This window comes from Larimichthys crocea, chromosome XVI (assembly GCF_000972845.2).
Source record: "Larimichthys crocea isolate SSNF chromosome XVI, L_crocea_2.0, whole genome shotgun sequence".
Taxonomy (NCBI): domain Eukaryota; kingdom Metazoa; phylum Chordata; class Actinopteri; family Sciaenidae; genus Larimichthys; species Larimichthys crocea.
This window is the reverse complement of record NC_040026.1, coordinates 5,766,521-5,781,724: the sequence shown is the minus strand read 5'-3', so window position 1 is coordinate 5,781,724 and position 15,204 is coordinate 5,766,521.

The following is a 15,204-nucleotide window of genomic DNA, read 5'->3' as shown; positions in this document are numbered from 1 at the left end:
ATATATAATATCTAGATAATATAGTCTACGCGTCGCGATATATAATATGATATTATATAGAGAGAGATTAAGAAGAGAGAAGAGAGAGAGGTGGAATAAATCCTGACATTTCTTTTTCATTACTTTAGCTCTCGTCTCCACAACTCCCTCAACTTCAACATGCTATTATTAGCATCCTTGGGAGCTCAACAGTCACACACAATTTTACCTGACATCATTATAAGCCACCATGAACACTTTGTTCTCGTAAAGCATATGACGCGTGAGCTCAGCGGGCGACTGGTTTGCTTATTCGCAAAAAACAAAACAGAGATTTTCTGCCTTGCATTGATTTTTCATGCTACTCTTTGTTTTTTGTGATACAGTAACCCATGTAGGTGCAGACCCCCCAAATCCCCCACTATAAACTCACTTTCTGATCATACTGTACTTTCACTTTCACTACTAATTTCATTTGTGACTACAAATTAGTGCAAGGCAGACAGCGATAAAGAATTTCATCTACAGTACATAATGTGACTGAAATGACCTGTCAAAATAACCTCATTGATTCATGACAGTCATTTATGTTCCTCACACGTTATGCTTCACCCCACATGCCTAAGCTCTCAGGCAGTCTAAACTTCACTGCTGTATAATTAGTTATTTGTTGTAGGACTGAAAATCTCCAGAGATGTGTGGAGGCAAAGCTCATATCACTGCCTGTATGACTTCATAGAGCATGCAGTTTGACAGATTTGTGTTCATTTAATTCATCTCTGACCTTGCAGGACCTACTGTGTGCAGGTCTGACTTTGACTGCATCACTGCCGGTGGCAGCCAGCTGGCAAACAAATCACATCCCCTGTATTTAGAGAACATCAGGACAGGACACACAGGGGCTGAGCCAAGAGTAGGATTATACCCATAACTGCTGAAATGAGAGGTGCATTTGTTAGTTTACAGTTATTTGGCAGGTACTCACAGATATTAAGCTTTTATTACATCTGTGACTGTGTTCTTTAATTAATAGACAAGGATGAGACTGTGATGTTTTATGTGACCTGATGCATTATTCAGCACTAGAAGACCTGGTGTAATTGTGTTGCGTTTGCGTCCCATGTGGCTTCACTGCTTTACAAACCTTACTGACTGCTATTAGCAGTAACAATACTAATTAGATTAGTTCGCCCACACAGTGCTGGAATTAGCTGGTTATGTTAATGTAGTTGATTGTCAATGTCAGAAAGTTTTATTAGTTAATGTGTACATGTAAAATAGAATGATATAACTTACACCTGAGTATGGCCCGAACTTTAGTGAGGATAAGAGAGTTTCTGTGCTCCGACTAAATCCAACTGAATCTGCCAGTGGAGTGAACAACTGATTCTGAAATCATGAATTCCTTGTCGGAATTACATCAAGCTGGCTCATTTCTATTCAGTCCGTCAGTACAAAGGTCATATTAACAGCCCAGAATGCCAACAACTTAACCTGCATCCGGGCGGCTGTTGCTTGGAGGTAGAACGGGTCATCCACTAATCAGAAGATCGGCGGTTCGATCCCCGGTTCGATCCTCTCCAGTCTGCATGTGAAGTGTCCTTGGGCAAGATACTGAACCCCAAAGGCTGTACCATCAGTGTGTGATTGTGTGTGAATGGTTAGCTCCTCAAAATGATGAGCAGTTGGCACCTTGCATGGCAGCCAATGCCATCAGTGTTTGAATGGGTGAATGAGATATGTTCTGTAAAAGCACTGTGGTCGGAAGACTAGGCACTATATAAGTACAGTCCATTTACCATTACCATTTTGCATCACTGTAAGGTTCAGGCAGCCACCTGAGACTCCCCTGGATCATGTAACAATCCTACAGGTTTATGTCACGGACACCAGTTTTAATTATTTCAACCTCCTTTCTGAGGAATCATATTTTGTCATTTTGGCATAGCGTACGGCTCAATGTCCCACACAATTGTCTGTAACAATTATGTTACAGACAGATGTGTCGAGCTGCATTCATGGACAGAAATCAGTAAATGATTTCAGTTTCTGACAATAACTGTTACCCCCTGGATGTGTCTGCAGTCTCACTGAACAGGCTTGCTTAGCCTTGTTTTCTTTCTTCTGTCTCAAATAATTTAACATTTTTACTCACACTGGCCAAAACCTCTAACCAAGGCTTTTTGTTTTTAAGAAAAAGGAAAAGAAAGAAATATTGTGTTATCAGGACACAATGAGCAGAAGTTCTGGAAGAATTCATGCAAACTTTTCTTTTTTAGATAAGATCTGTTCTTGCATGTCTTCCTTCCATATTTCACCATCTGTTTTTACTCCGTTCTTGATCTCTTGCAGAGGTCGTGACTCAGAGTGTCTGGCTGGAACGTTTTTTTTTTGTCAAAGACAGTAGTTTCCAGAACACTTCCATCTCAGCTCCCAAAAACCAGACTTCCCTGTCAGGGATGAGGCTGCAGGTCACAGGCTGATGGTGAAACTCTGGAAAAGGGACAGTGCAGCCATTATGTGGAATAACACTTGGGGAGCTTAAATAATATTTGGATTTCATATTTAGGACAAACAAACAACCCAGGATAAGCACCAGGCCCTTGATCTGATGCCAACATTCTTTTTTAAATCCAATCAGACTGAGTGTGCTGCTGTTGTAAAGTGAGTAAAGTCAAATAAATTCAAAACACAAAACGATTTTAGGAAGGCTACACAGGAAATGAAAAAACCTTTGTGATCCCATCTCCACCCAAAAGAGACAGATGAGGCTGACGAGGCAAAAGGTTCATTTTAGGTTACAAAGTCTTTCATTGATGTCTAAGTCAGATCCTGGTGGTAAATATTGTGTTTCAGAGAACGAAACAGATCAGTAAACACACATAACACACACAGATTTCATTTCTGACAACAAGTACATATGCACACACACGTACACACAGGAAATAGTACTTTGCAGGAATGAGTGAGTCACAGAAAACAACCACCACACTCCTGACTCTATGATCAGAAGAACTGCCTTTTAATGTGTGTATCTTTTCATTCTTCTCATATTCAACATGCTCATATAACACTGTGGTCAATGTTAGTATTTCCTTTAACTGTAACTGTCATATTTCACTGTTGAAGCCAACAATAGTCCTTGAAAATACATTTATAATTGTGAAATTATCTGAGAGCTGTAGGCTGACAGTGATTAATTTCTCCATATGTGTTAGTTTTTGTTTCAGCCCCTGTTGTTGTGAATACAATTCTCTTTCAGTTTGTGTATAGCACAGTAAGAATTTATTAGTAAATGAATAAAAGACAAAACAAAATAATTTCATAATAATGCTTGATTGAAAAATGATTTCATAGTTTTGTTTACATTTTTAGAAGGTAAAATTGACCATCTTCACCTTCGGCTCAAGGTTGATGGAAATGTCAAAACTAGTCTTAGACAGAAATGATGACAGTCAGATAGGAAAAGTCAGGGGATGACACAAATTGCAAGGATACATCATTTGGGAACCATGACTATCAATGAATGACATGAATACAAACTTTTGGGCCAATCCATTCAGTAGATGTTAACATATATCACTGTATAATTGAAATACTTTATCTGCTGTTGGCACAAGATGAAAATTCTGAATGAAATGTATTCATCTACTGGAGGTCATGACCATCTGTAGCAAATCTCACTGGTGGTCCTGAACTAAAAGCAAGAAGATCACAGAAGTCAACAGGAGTCATCCTCTGGGTACCATGATATGTGTACCGAATTCCATGTTGATTGAACTAATATGTTGGTGTACAAGTTCAGGCTAGTGTGGCTAGCCCCAAAACTCTATAGCATAATTCAGAACTTTCAGACTTTTTGCTGAATGTCTCAAAGCTGAAGCCAAGATAACCCTGATGACATCATCATGAGCTATTATGTCAGACTTGATAAAGCTCCTCCATGCCCACAACAGATGTTTATATTTGCTTTCACAGGTAATTTAGTACTCATGTGCCCCTTTAAAAAGTGGTTGTGCTCCTTTAGACTAAGGTTATTAATGGAACCTTATGTTCTTTTTGTGTATGCATTATAATTTAGTATTGGTGCTCTTACGCCGTGAACAAAAGATTTATTTGCTCTTAAAGTCATTACTTAGAGGTTTTTATTATACTGTGTGCATATTTTCTAATGTGATTCCAAAGTCCAGATTTTCCACCTGTAAAAATATATTGATGTATATGCTGAGAGACCAAAGCATTGCAATAAATTCACTCACCTGAACCAGAGAACAAAATTAAAGGCAATCATGTAACAGTGAATCATTAGTACATTCATCAAAATGAGGTTGATGTTTTTGTAAGCACTAAATCCTAATTCATCTTGTTATTGGTGGGCTCATAACAAAAACAGCTGGTGTTAATAATACAAAAAAGCTTTCATTAGTTTATCTCAAATTTGTTGAAAAATATCACTTTTCAGCAATCCTTTAATTGTTTTTTGGCAGAACAGCCAGTTCAAATCCAGATCAACAATATACAGAAAGTCTTATCAGACAAACCTCATTAAAGTTGCATAGCTTGCTGCAGACTATTCACTGGAGGATGCGAAGATACCGCAGGTGCATGATGAAACTTGAACTCTGGGTTTATCTACAGGGAAAATCCGAAGATCAATGTGCTGCTCCTAACTTGGTCTGACCTCCAACTGAACTCCAACTGTTTAGACTCAGAGTCTCAGAGAAAGGTGTACAATGTGGGTTTAGTTTCAAAAGTAGGGGGTCAAGGTCAGAGGTTCTTAGAAAACCCCTGAATATGTTAAATATGTGAATGCTATTTCATGCATTTAAATGAATCTAGCTAAATTACATATTTCATTTTTAATTGGTTATCGAGTTTTCAATAGTCTACAAGAAAAGTAGTGCATTTAAATTGCAACAACTAACACATGCTACCCTGCCTTTTACTGCCTTATCTTTAATATTCAATCATCTTAGGATAATACTGACTATAAATAATAATATACATAAAAATATTTAGTTTGTAGTGATTTATGTAAGTGTGTGGTCGTTTGTCTCTATGTGCCCTGCGATAGACGGCTTGTCCCTGACGGCTTGTCTAGGGTGTAGGTCTTCTCTCAGTCAAAGTCAGCTGGGATAGGCTCCAACCCACTGTGACCCTGATGAGGATAAGCGGTTACAGATAATGGATGGATGGATGATTTCACTGCCCTCAGCAGTGCCTGCAGGTCTTCCTCTCAGGCTGCAAGTGTAATTCCTCCAATCAGAGGTCAGGAGCTGTAGCCTCTATGTAGCCTCAGGGGTGAAAACAGGGGGGAAATAGTCCAATTATAATCCACTGATGCTTGTAAAGCATCATTTCTATGAATGTACTAATATTTTTAAAGTGATTTAGATTAATTTATCAGCATATTTATCAACTCATCTCTCCTCTCCACTGGATTTTGGCAGTTGGATTCTGTTCAGAGAGACTTAGGGATGCCTGGACAGTGAGGAGAACAAGAAGAGGATGATATCAACCCCTCAGTCTCACCACTGTCGTCAGTGTTGTTTGCAGTGCTCAGCAAAAACGTTCTGAAATCCATTTCACATTACCTGACATTCAACTCTTCAGCAGCTACTGTAAAGAACCACGCATTTCCATCAGGATTCGGTGAAGAGCAAAAAAGGTGAAAAAAAAGAGTGAATACTGGACTTACATCCATCAGACTTTCAATGAATGCCAATGAATACTAATGTGTCTGCTGAATGTTTCTCTCTGGCTGTGGTCTGACACCCTTATTAGCGTCAGGGTTGTGGAGTTAAGAATCCAGTCAGGCAACAGCAGAACTTTAGTCCAGACTTGTTTAAGCAGTAAAAGGAGGGATAAATAACTAAAACAGTATGCATTATGAAGGAAATATATGCAGTAAAACAAGTTGCAAGTTCAAGCACTGTAGATGATGCTATATATTTAAACTAAATATTAGTGAAGCTGATTCAAATGTGTTTCATATTTGATGGACTTGATTCAAGTTATCAGACAATGTTTGAATGACTGGGTGACCTCCAGGTATGACTATTATGAGAGATATTAAAATACCTTGGTGACACAGAAGTCAGCTTTTTTCCTAATTAGAAGATTTATTGTAGAATGGTGCTGGTAAATCAGAGCTAATTTGGTGGAAAAAGGGAAATCCTGATCCACACTTGTCTCCCTAATATTTCCCGTTTGGAACCATGATTGTACGCCACTGTACGCCAAAACGAACACACACAAGAACAATTTCTTCCCATAGGTCAGATTCATCACTCTGATGAACCGTTTATACCAGATACACAATGTCAAAAATGTAAAGCACGTAAGTATGTAGATGGCTGACATTAAAGCAAAATATTACATGAAATGCAGAATCTATTTAAAAATTACGTCCCATGGATCTTATACTTGATATTAATTTAAAATGATTTCAAGTTCGACTATGGACTCAATGGCTAATTAGATATCATTAGCTAATTTTTAAGTAACTGTCATTTAAATCAAGTTCTTAAAAAAGCATGTTGAACCAAAACAGTATATGCACTTTTTATTGCAGGTAGTGTCAGAAACGGTGTTCCTAAACATAGTTGGAGGTCCTACAGCTCCTGTTTCAGTCCTGCATCAAACTTTGCTGCCCCCCACCCTCCAAGAGTTCTCCACAGACACAGGTAAAATATCACAAATATCATCAGCATGGCAGCATGTGCTGATGGATCGTTCCCAAAAAAGGCTCTGTCTCATCAGTTGTCTGGAAGTGGTTCGTTTTTGCATGCCATTGGGGTTTGTAAAGAGGCTGTCAGTGCTGGCTGTAGTACAAGCTGAGCTCAGTCTACCCACTCATTACAGAGTCACCAACCAGGTGGGGTTCCAGGCAGAAGATGATAGAGTGAGTCCTGGAACAGGATAAAGCCACAGCTCATGTCCTGAGGTCAGGGAAGAAAAGCAGACACCTTGTGCCCACATGGTAAGACATAGATGTATTATAGTCAGTGAAGAAAGCCGTGAAACCACTGCAAGATTTCACTGACGCCCTGTCTGGGGAGGGTTACGTCAGTGTCTCCTCAACCAAACTTCTGCAGCCACAGAGGGAAGACACTGAGCTCACAAAAAACATACTCAGGTACCTTAATGACAAATACGGGGACCTGTCACAGATGAACACATGGTCTCACTGATGGTCCCGGGTTTTGGACGACATTACCTTGACCATGACAAGGTGGAACAAATTAAGAAAAGAGCTACCATGGAGCTGATGCCTCTGCTCACATTACAGCCTGGTCCAACTGTCCAGTTATACACCTCAGGGAAATTCAGTCTGAAGTGAAGCAGAAAAAAACAAGATGAAAGTCGTGTCTTCTTCCCAGTCAGCGGCAGACAAAACTGAAACTGAGCTGGAAACCTACCCACCTACCTATTATCCTCTGACACTGACTGTGTAACACTTCAGTGGAAGCGCCACAAAGTAAACTTCCCAAGGCTCAGTAATTCAAGAAGTACTTGTCTATCCTAAGTTCAGGGATACAGTAGTACATGTCTTTTTTTCAAGAGGCATCTTTAATTTATTTTTTTAAGTGTAGTTTGGTAGATTTTTAGAAAATGAGCCATGGTGTGAAAAAAAGATTTTATTTCTAGGCTGTATTTCCCAGACATAGTTCCCATGGTGACTGTTGTCATGGTTGTAGAGGCAGCAACAAATACATACAAGTGATGTGAGAGTTTGAGGCTGCAGTTAGATCTCTACGAAAGAAAATATGGTTTTAGTGGAGAGAGAAGAAAAAAGAAGGGGGGGGGATGTTGGTGGAGCAGGTGCTACAGGTCAGTGAGAGGTTAGTGAGTCACTGCAGGATTTCCTTCAGTCTTAATACTCAATATAGAAGTACTCCAACAGCCTCCGCAACGTCTCCAGGAACACCTAAAAGTTTCTAACTCTACACATTTCAGATTTCAGCTATGTTTTCATATTCCACATTTTTCATTTTTTCCGTATATAGTTCATCAAATTTTAATGCTTTTGTACTATATTTTTACATTTTTCTTGCTGTCTATGAACAACATAGCACCTAGGGGTATTCATGCACATAGTTAAATTAAGTTATGTTGACAGCTTTGGCAAATATTCAGTGTCTGCAGATGAAAGGCAGCTCTGCCAGGGATAGTTTTAGTCCTCCTGAAGAAACCTTTGAGTTTGGTTTCATAACTGGCAGCCTGCTTGTGTTTACTTTGACCACAAAGAACCTGTTTCTTCCATTCCTCCTCCTTCACCCTCAGGATGTCCTTGTGATTCCCTGTGTGTGTACTATTGAATAGCAATCTGACATCACAGGTACACACTTACTTAAACACACACACACACACTGGGAGGCTCATTTTACGCCGCTGTTTGTGTATTATTCCAATCGAATGGTGGTCATCACCAGCGAATGGTGTGACCCACAGAGCTCTAGTCTGTGGTCACATCTGTCTGCACAGACACAGCCAGAAGCACCAGCGTTGTATGTAATGTAATCTCAGCTTGACATCAGACACAAATCAATGACCCCCCCCCCAACCACACACACACACACACACACACACACAAGCACACATACACGTACACACACATACAGCCACCCTGTGGGCCAGTTTAACACATCAAGTGGATTCCACACCGTGGTTGTATCTATTAGTTGTGAAAGTTGGTGGATCCAGATCAATGGATCCCAACCAGCTCCCCCTGTTGCTTTATCTCTTTGTTCGTACTCTGTTACCTCAAAGCACCCACCATTCAACTCTTGGAAGTGAGGTTTTCTCAATAAGAAGTTATACACTCTGAAAGTTGTGTGCATGGATCTAAAGAGAGAGCTGGATACAGTGTTCATTTGTATGGAAGCAGCTCAGTGATGGATGAAACCAAGAATTTTGATTTCTGAACATAAAATGACTGGAATCTTCAGCATATGCTTCCACACTGTGCTGCCCATAGAGCAAGCACACTAGAGACTTCCACCAGTCAAGCTGCTACATGTTTAGCTGTCTGCCAATTTAAACACAGTTTGGCCACTATGTCAAATTGGCTTTCACTTAAAAGCAGCTGTAACCTCTGCACAGAGGGAAAGCAATTGTCCCCTTAAAGTAGCTTTCAGTATTCCAGATGTCTGTGTAGACTCGTTCAACCTTACCTAGGCTGAGATCACCAGTAGAACATATTTTACAATCAAGAACCCATTGCGCTGCCTTTGCCCTGTCTGGCCTGTACTTTGTCTCCAAAGTTCTGTGCTACTACTAGCTGTACTAGTTTTGAGGTGGCTTTTCAAACCCTTGCAATAAGGCCCAGAAGACATCCCCTTAGTCTTATTCATCCAAGCCCTTTCACAGGGATCGACATTTTCACAGCAACGTTGCACCCTGTCCCAGCTAGGTCTTCATACAACTGCCAATAAGTTAAAGTTCTACTACAGGATGGTGAGTACTCTGGCCCACCCAAAATGTCTTCACTGCTCAGGATCAAAAACCCATCAACCATGAGGGCCAGCGTCAACCCCAATCCTGAATCCATGGTGGTTGGATACTGATGCTGTCAGACAATCTGACAAGCATTCAATTAATTCATCCTCAAAAGCCAAATACTACCTTAAAGTCATTTGACTTTTAATGTTGTGTCATACCACTGTATCTATAGCTATTACAGTGTAAGTAAGTTACTGTTGTGTTGTATTATACTGCCTGAAATCAGATTTGAAAGGCCTAAAACGGACATCACTGCCACTTTTTAGTCAGATTATTGTGAAACAAGGCAGACCAGCAGATCACTCTGATATCAAGAAAATCACTCTGTATCTCACGCCTGTGGCATTGTTCCTTTCTCAGGACAAATACATTTTTTAAAACACAGAAATAGATAAGATGATTTGATAGTTATTAAGACTTTAAAAATTCAATTTTCTATCTATTTCTGTAATCATATTGCGCCCTGGCTACTTTTAGCCAGAAAATTGCTTGCCTGTATCTCTTGTTGCTGCCTTTCCAGTTTTGATATCATTTTTGATCTCTGAAATCAGGCAGGATTGGGCCCAGCCAGCACTTACTGTTTGAAGATTTTATAGCAATATGGGCAATATGTAATTTTTCTTTTTTTTTATATAACCCAGATCCATCTCTAAATTCGCCGTGGAATTATGAGATAATAGATACTGCATTAATAGGACACAAAAATAGGTGAAACGATGAATCTACCTACACACGCATTATGACTTTTCCATTTGAATGGAGCCTCCTGCTGTTCTACTTTATGGAAGAGTAATGAATTGCATTGTGATGGGCTGCAGATGTCTGTTGAGACCCACCAGAGAACAAAACAATCTGTTGTGTTTGACTCAAATCTCTCTCTCAACCTGGAGGAATGATTTATACACGAGCTGACAGTACTTTCAGAATTGAGTGAGTGTGTATGTGTGACAGTGCAGAGACAAGTTTTTATTGAGTTTGATCCATGTAGAATGACTGACTGTGATTGTCTGTCAGTGTAATGAATGAACTGTGATGACTGTCTTTACTGGCCAACTAACACTTACATAACTCCAGCTCTCATTTTTCTTCAGTGTTTTTTGTTATTTGTGGTTTCCTCCTCTTCTTGTGCAGAAGGCAGCTTTGATGTGGCCAAGTCCGGTCCAGTAATGAAGAGTTGGCTTGATTCACCCTGGAAGAAAACCTACGTGTTATGCCATAATAACTCTACCACACAGTAAAGTGGACTGGCCTGAAGTGTAGTCAAGCTCACTACCCACTAATTTGTCATGAAGGTGAAGCTGAGTATTAAAAGAAAGATCAATGTAGCATATACTACTAAAAATAAGTGTTGAAAAGGAAGCACTGTAGTTTGACACTGTCTATCGGGTTGTAACATCTTCTTTTTTTTAATTCACCACATTTATTTGACAGCTATAGTCCTTTCAGCTCACTTAGGTGAGTCAGCTTGCCCCCTGCCAGATTTCTTCAGCGTCAGAGAAAAGGAGTGAGAGTGGAGCTGTCAGACTCATTCATGAGCAAAACCTCAAAAGACCATGAGCCTTGTTTCTTAATTGTTTACTTGATTATTTTGTGCTACAGTTACATGTTACTTTGTGGCTTATGATTTTAGATGAACAGATAATCAGTGATTTAAATATGATGAATTATCACAGATATTACAGATGCAGCTGCCTGTAATTGCTGGCGGGTTCCTTTGCTTTTCTGATTGTAATGAATGGGTATAACTGGCTGGAAGCCAGCTAGGGATGGCTGGTACAGTAAGACTAAACAAAGCAACAGTGAAGTACTAGAATAGTGTTTGTATCTGTCAAACATTTCATGATGAATTTAATATTATTTCGTTTTTAAATGATACTATTGGCTCTGGGTCTTTGGTGAGCTATAAATGGATCATGGATTTAGCTATGTGTCACCAGTGAACCTTGCTGGAAATTTGTGGGCAATCGCAGTACCGTAGCAAAAATCCAGACACCTCCAGACACCTGAGTTTCCACCACAGTCAGTTTGTACTTACTACTTATACATTTTTAAATTATGATATTTTACATTTGGATTTTTTTGTTTGAATGCTCGAAATAAATAGCAGAAAGTAAATGAAGTGTTACATACTTAGAAATACAGAGTAATTTCAAACCATGGATACTGTGGTTCGAGATGATGCAGCATTCATTCCAGTAAAAGTTAATCACAGGGCCAAATAATCCACCAATACATCTCTTTGCTCTCTTTAATTTTGATCAAACTCATGCCATGTGAATGCAGTGGTTAGTGCTGTTGCTGGTTTGTTTGCATGTTCTTCCTGTGTGGGTTGTCTCTGGGTTCTCTGGCTTCCTCCCACAGTCCAAAGACATGCAGGTTAACAGATTAAATGGTGCTCGTAGGTGTGAATGTGAGTGTGAATGGTTGTTTGTATCTACATGTCAGCTCCAGCCCTCTGCGACCCCGGTAAGAATATAACACCAAGGATGCCAAAACCACCTCACAGCCCAGCTCCGATGTCGGGGGCTTCATTCAACATGCTCGCTGTTGTCACCAGTAACCACAGGAGGTCACCAAATCAAGCAAGGCAAAAATATTATCGTCACACTGATGTTGATTAAGCATGTTTATCTTTAGAATATGTCAGTGGGGTTCAGTTAGATCTAAATTAAATCCTACAGATTTAATTGGATCGCTCAAAGTGGGTGTGGCTGTATACAGTTTATTTCACTGCCTTTGAGGAGTATAAATGCAAGTACATTTTGCTGATAGTACGTGTATCAGCGTACAGAAGCATCATTTTGAATGCAGGACCACTTTGTCATTGAGTGCTTCCACATTATGATCTTGCTGCTTTTGCATTCACTTTTTTATGATTGCTCTCAGTGTTCTTGTTGTGCTTTCATTTGGGGGATTTTGTTCTACCTTTCTTTGAGGTGCATTAATTCTAAACTCATTTGTATTCCCTCATTATTCTAGAATTTCTTCTCTTCTCCTCCTCTCTGTCTGCTAGATTGACACTTTATCCTTTCATCCACAGAACAAATGAAGAGCAGACAGCAGTCACTGCGGTGCTGCTGTTCATTGCTTTGGAGTGAGGATGCATAATGCATGTCGTGGGCTTGTGCAACATCAGATGGCACACAGCCGTGCACCCCTGTCATTATAAACACACACACATACACACACACACACACACACACACCGGACAAACACTGACTCACTTGTTACAATGAATGTTAGTGGGTGCACTTTGAAGATACATTTAGTGCAACTAAATGCTATTTACCAAAGGCTTAAGGCTAATATGATGTGTGTGATAAGTGAAGTGTGTGATTTTCTGAACAGCTGATTGATGCAGCTGCCCCATAGCAACTAGCCTAGCATTTGTTATGCTAAAAGAGATAAACACACACAAATGCCAGCATACAGACACATATGCCACAGACCTACTAGTTAGGCAGGGAAAATGATCTGCATTTCAGATTTTTTTACTCTTCATCTTTCTCGGTTCCTTTTCTCCATTTCCCTGTGTGTGTGTGTGTGTGTGTGTGTGTGTGTGTGTGATGGCTAATGAGGTGAATGATGGTGTCACTCTGTAAAGTCTCTTGTGATTGTAGAAAACTCTGACAGGCAGCTTCAGCGTGTCATTTACTGTGTACGCAGCCCCGATCTGACTGTAATAGCTGCTCATGGTTGCTCCCTTAATCCCTTTACAAATAGTCTCCAATTTTATGAGGATGACCTCGAAACACACACACACACACACACACACACACACACACACACACACCCCATGCGGAAGCATTGTGACCCCCGCTGTGATAAGATCCCACAGACAACCCTAATAAACCACAACTGCATTCCACGTAAATCCTCAGACACAGACACATTCCCACAGAACAGAGTAATACTTAACAGTCAATAATTTTTCAGCGGTTCGCAAAGAATTCACAGAAGAGGCCTGCTTACTTTACAGCTGACAGGTTTACATACAGTTACACCTGCTCGACTCTGATAGGAATTCTCTGATATTTAGTTCAGTCGTAAAAGTGAAAGCATGTTGTCAGAGCGATTTGTGTGTCTCTCGTGCATCATAAGTGTCCTTTTCAGCAGCCATCTATCATTTCATCCTGCTACCAATATGCTCTCACTGTTAATTTTTCATGAATGCAATAAGAGGTCTACTCACCAAATGGTTCAAAACAGCAGCCATTTATTGACTTGTTGAGTGGCTAAACGTATTGACGTGGAACAAAGAACAGGCCCTGTTGTTATGAACGTAATTCTGACCCGTGAGGTTAAAAGGTTACGGCAGTAAATAGGGAACATAAAAGAGCTTTCTGTTTCGGCATAAAACCCCCTCTGATTAGATAAGTGCCAAATGACTGACAGAATGGAGGGGAGATAAAGCTGCAGTCAGATCAGGCTGAATTGACTGTAATTACAAACTGCCAGCAGGGAGAGACAGTTCATGTTACCCTCCTACTGGTGATAATAAATTTGGGCATGTGTGGATGAGATTTCTATCCCACTTGGCACACATCCTGGTGTTGATTTTCTGTTTGACAAGCAGCCGCTCAAAATGACAAAAAACAAAATCCTCAGTTATTTTCACACCAAGGGATCCCACATGTACCTACAAATACCGAGATTTATCCGCTGCAGTCTCTTTGTGGTTGATTTTAGACTAACAATAACAGCTGCCCGCTGGAAAATGGTGATCATGTAATCTTCAACAAAAGAAAACCTCTTTAGATTGGATTTTTCTCTGACGGCGCATCTGATTTGTTGCTTTCAAACATGGTAAAAACGTACAAGCTGTTCTTCACCAATAATCTTATTAGAGAATGACGACAATGAACAGACAACGGTAGCCCAGCTTTAAAGAGCCTTGTAGGAACAATTTGAAAAATATTTTGTAGTACCCAAAAAGACCATGTGGAAGACATCCATGTAAGTTGCTAACCAACTTCTATAGAGACGGACATTACAAATCACTTTGCTAATTTGAATCAAATCCATCCTTACAAGAGCTGTGTATAATCTCAGTCACCAAGCGAGCAAGTTACCACATCAAGATTGACTTGGTTTTTTAATAATCTTTCAATCAAGCAGTAACATACAGAGTGTCACTGCTGAGCTGATGAGGCTTTCAGTCACCAGTGAGGGGAGCTCCACTGCTGAAAGCTGCTGATTGTCAGTTACAATGATGATAATTCAGAAAGCAACACATTGTCTCATTTCTCTAATAGTGCATTCAGGCTAAACATGAGGATTTTATCCTGCATTATTCAAAATCAATTTAAATTTTCAAGTTTTTGGCCAATATTAATGTTTTATTCTCCAACCATCATCCGGACATTTCTTAAAGCCACTGTTGTCTGCATTTTCTAAAACAGAGGAACCAACTCTCAAATGGTAAAGGTCAGTTCTCATTGTTTTATAAGTTATTGTTAACATATCCAAAAGATTCATCTTCAAAAAAAAGCTGGAGGCATGGAACGCTGATAAAAAGTTTTCATTCATGAACCCAATTGGGAAATGTTTTTTTTAAGGCTCAGATGAATGAGTTGACCATCTGCACAGCAAGAATTTTGACGTGTCATAACTGGAAACTTAGGTATATTAATGACAGCTGTGTCCTGCTATTATGCATGCTGGTTCCCTGTCACTCTTACTGGGATGCTTAATGGAACTGAGCCATCCTCACTGTTATTT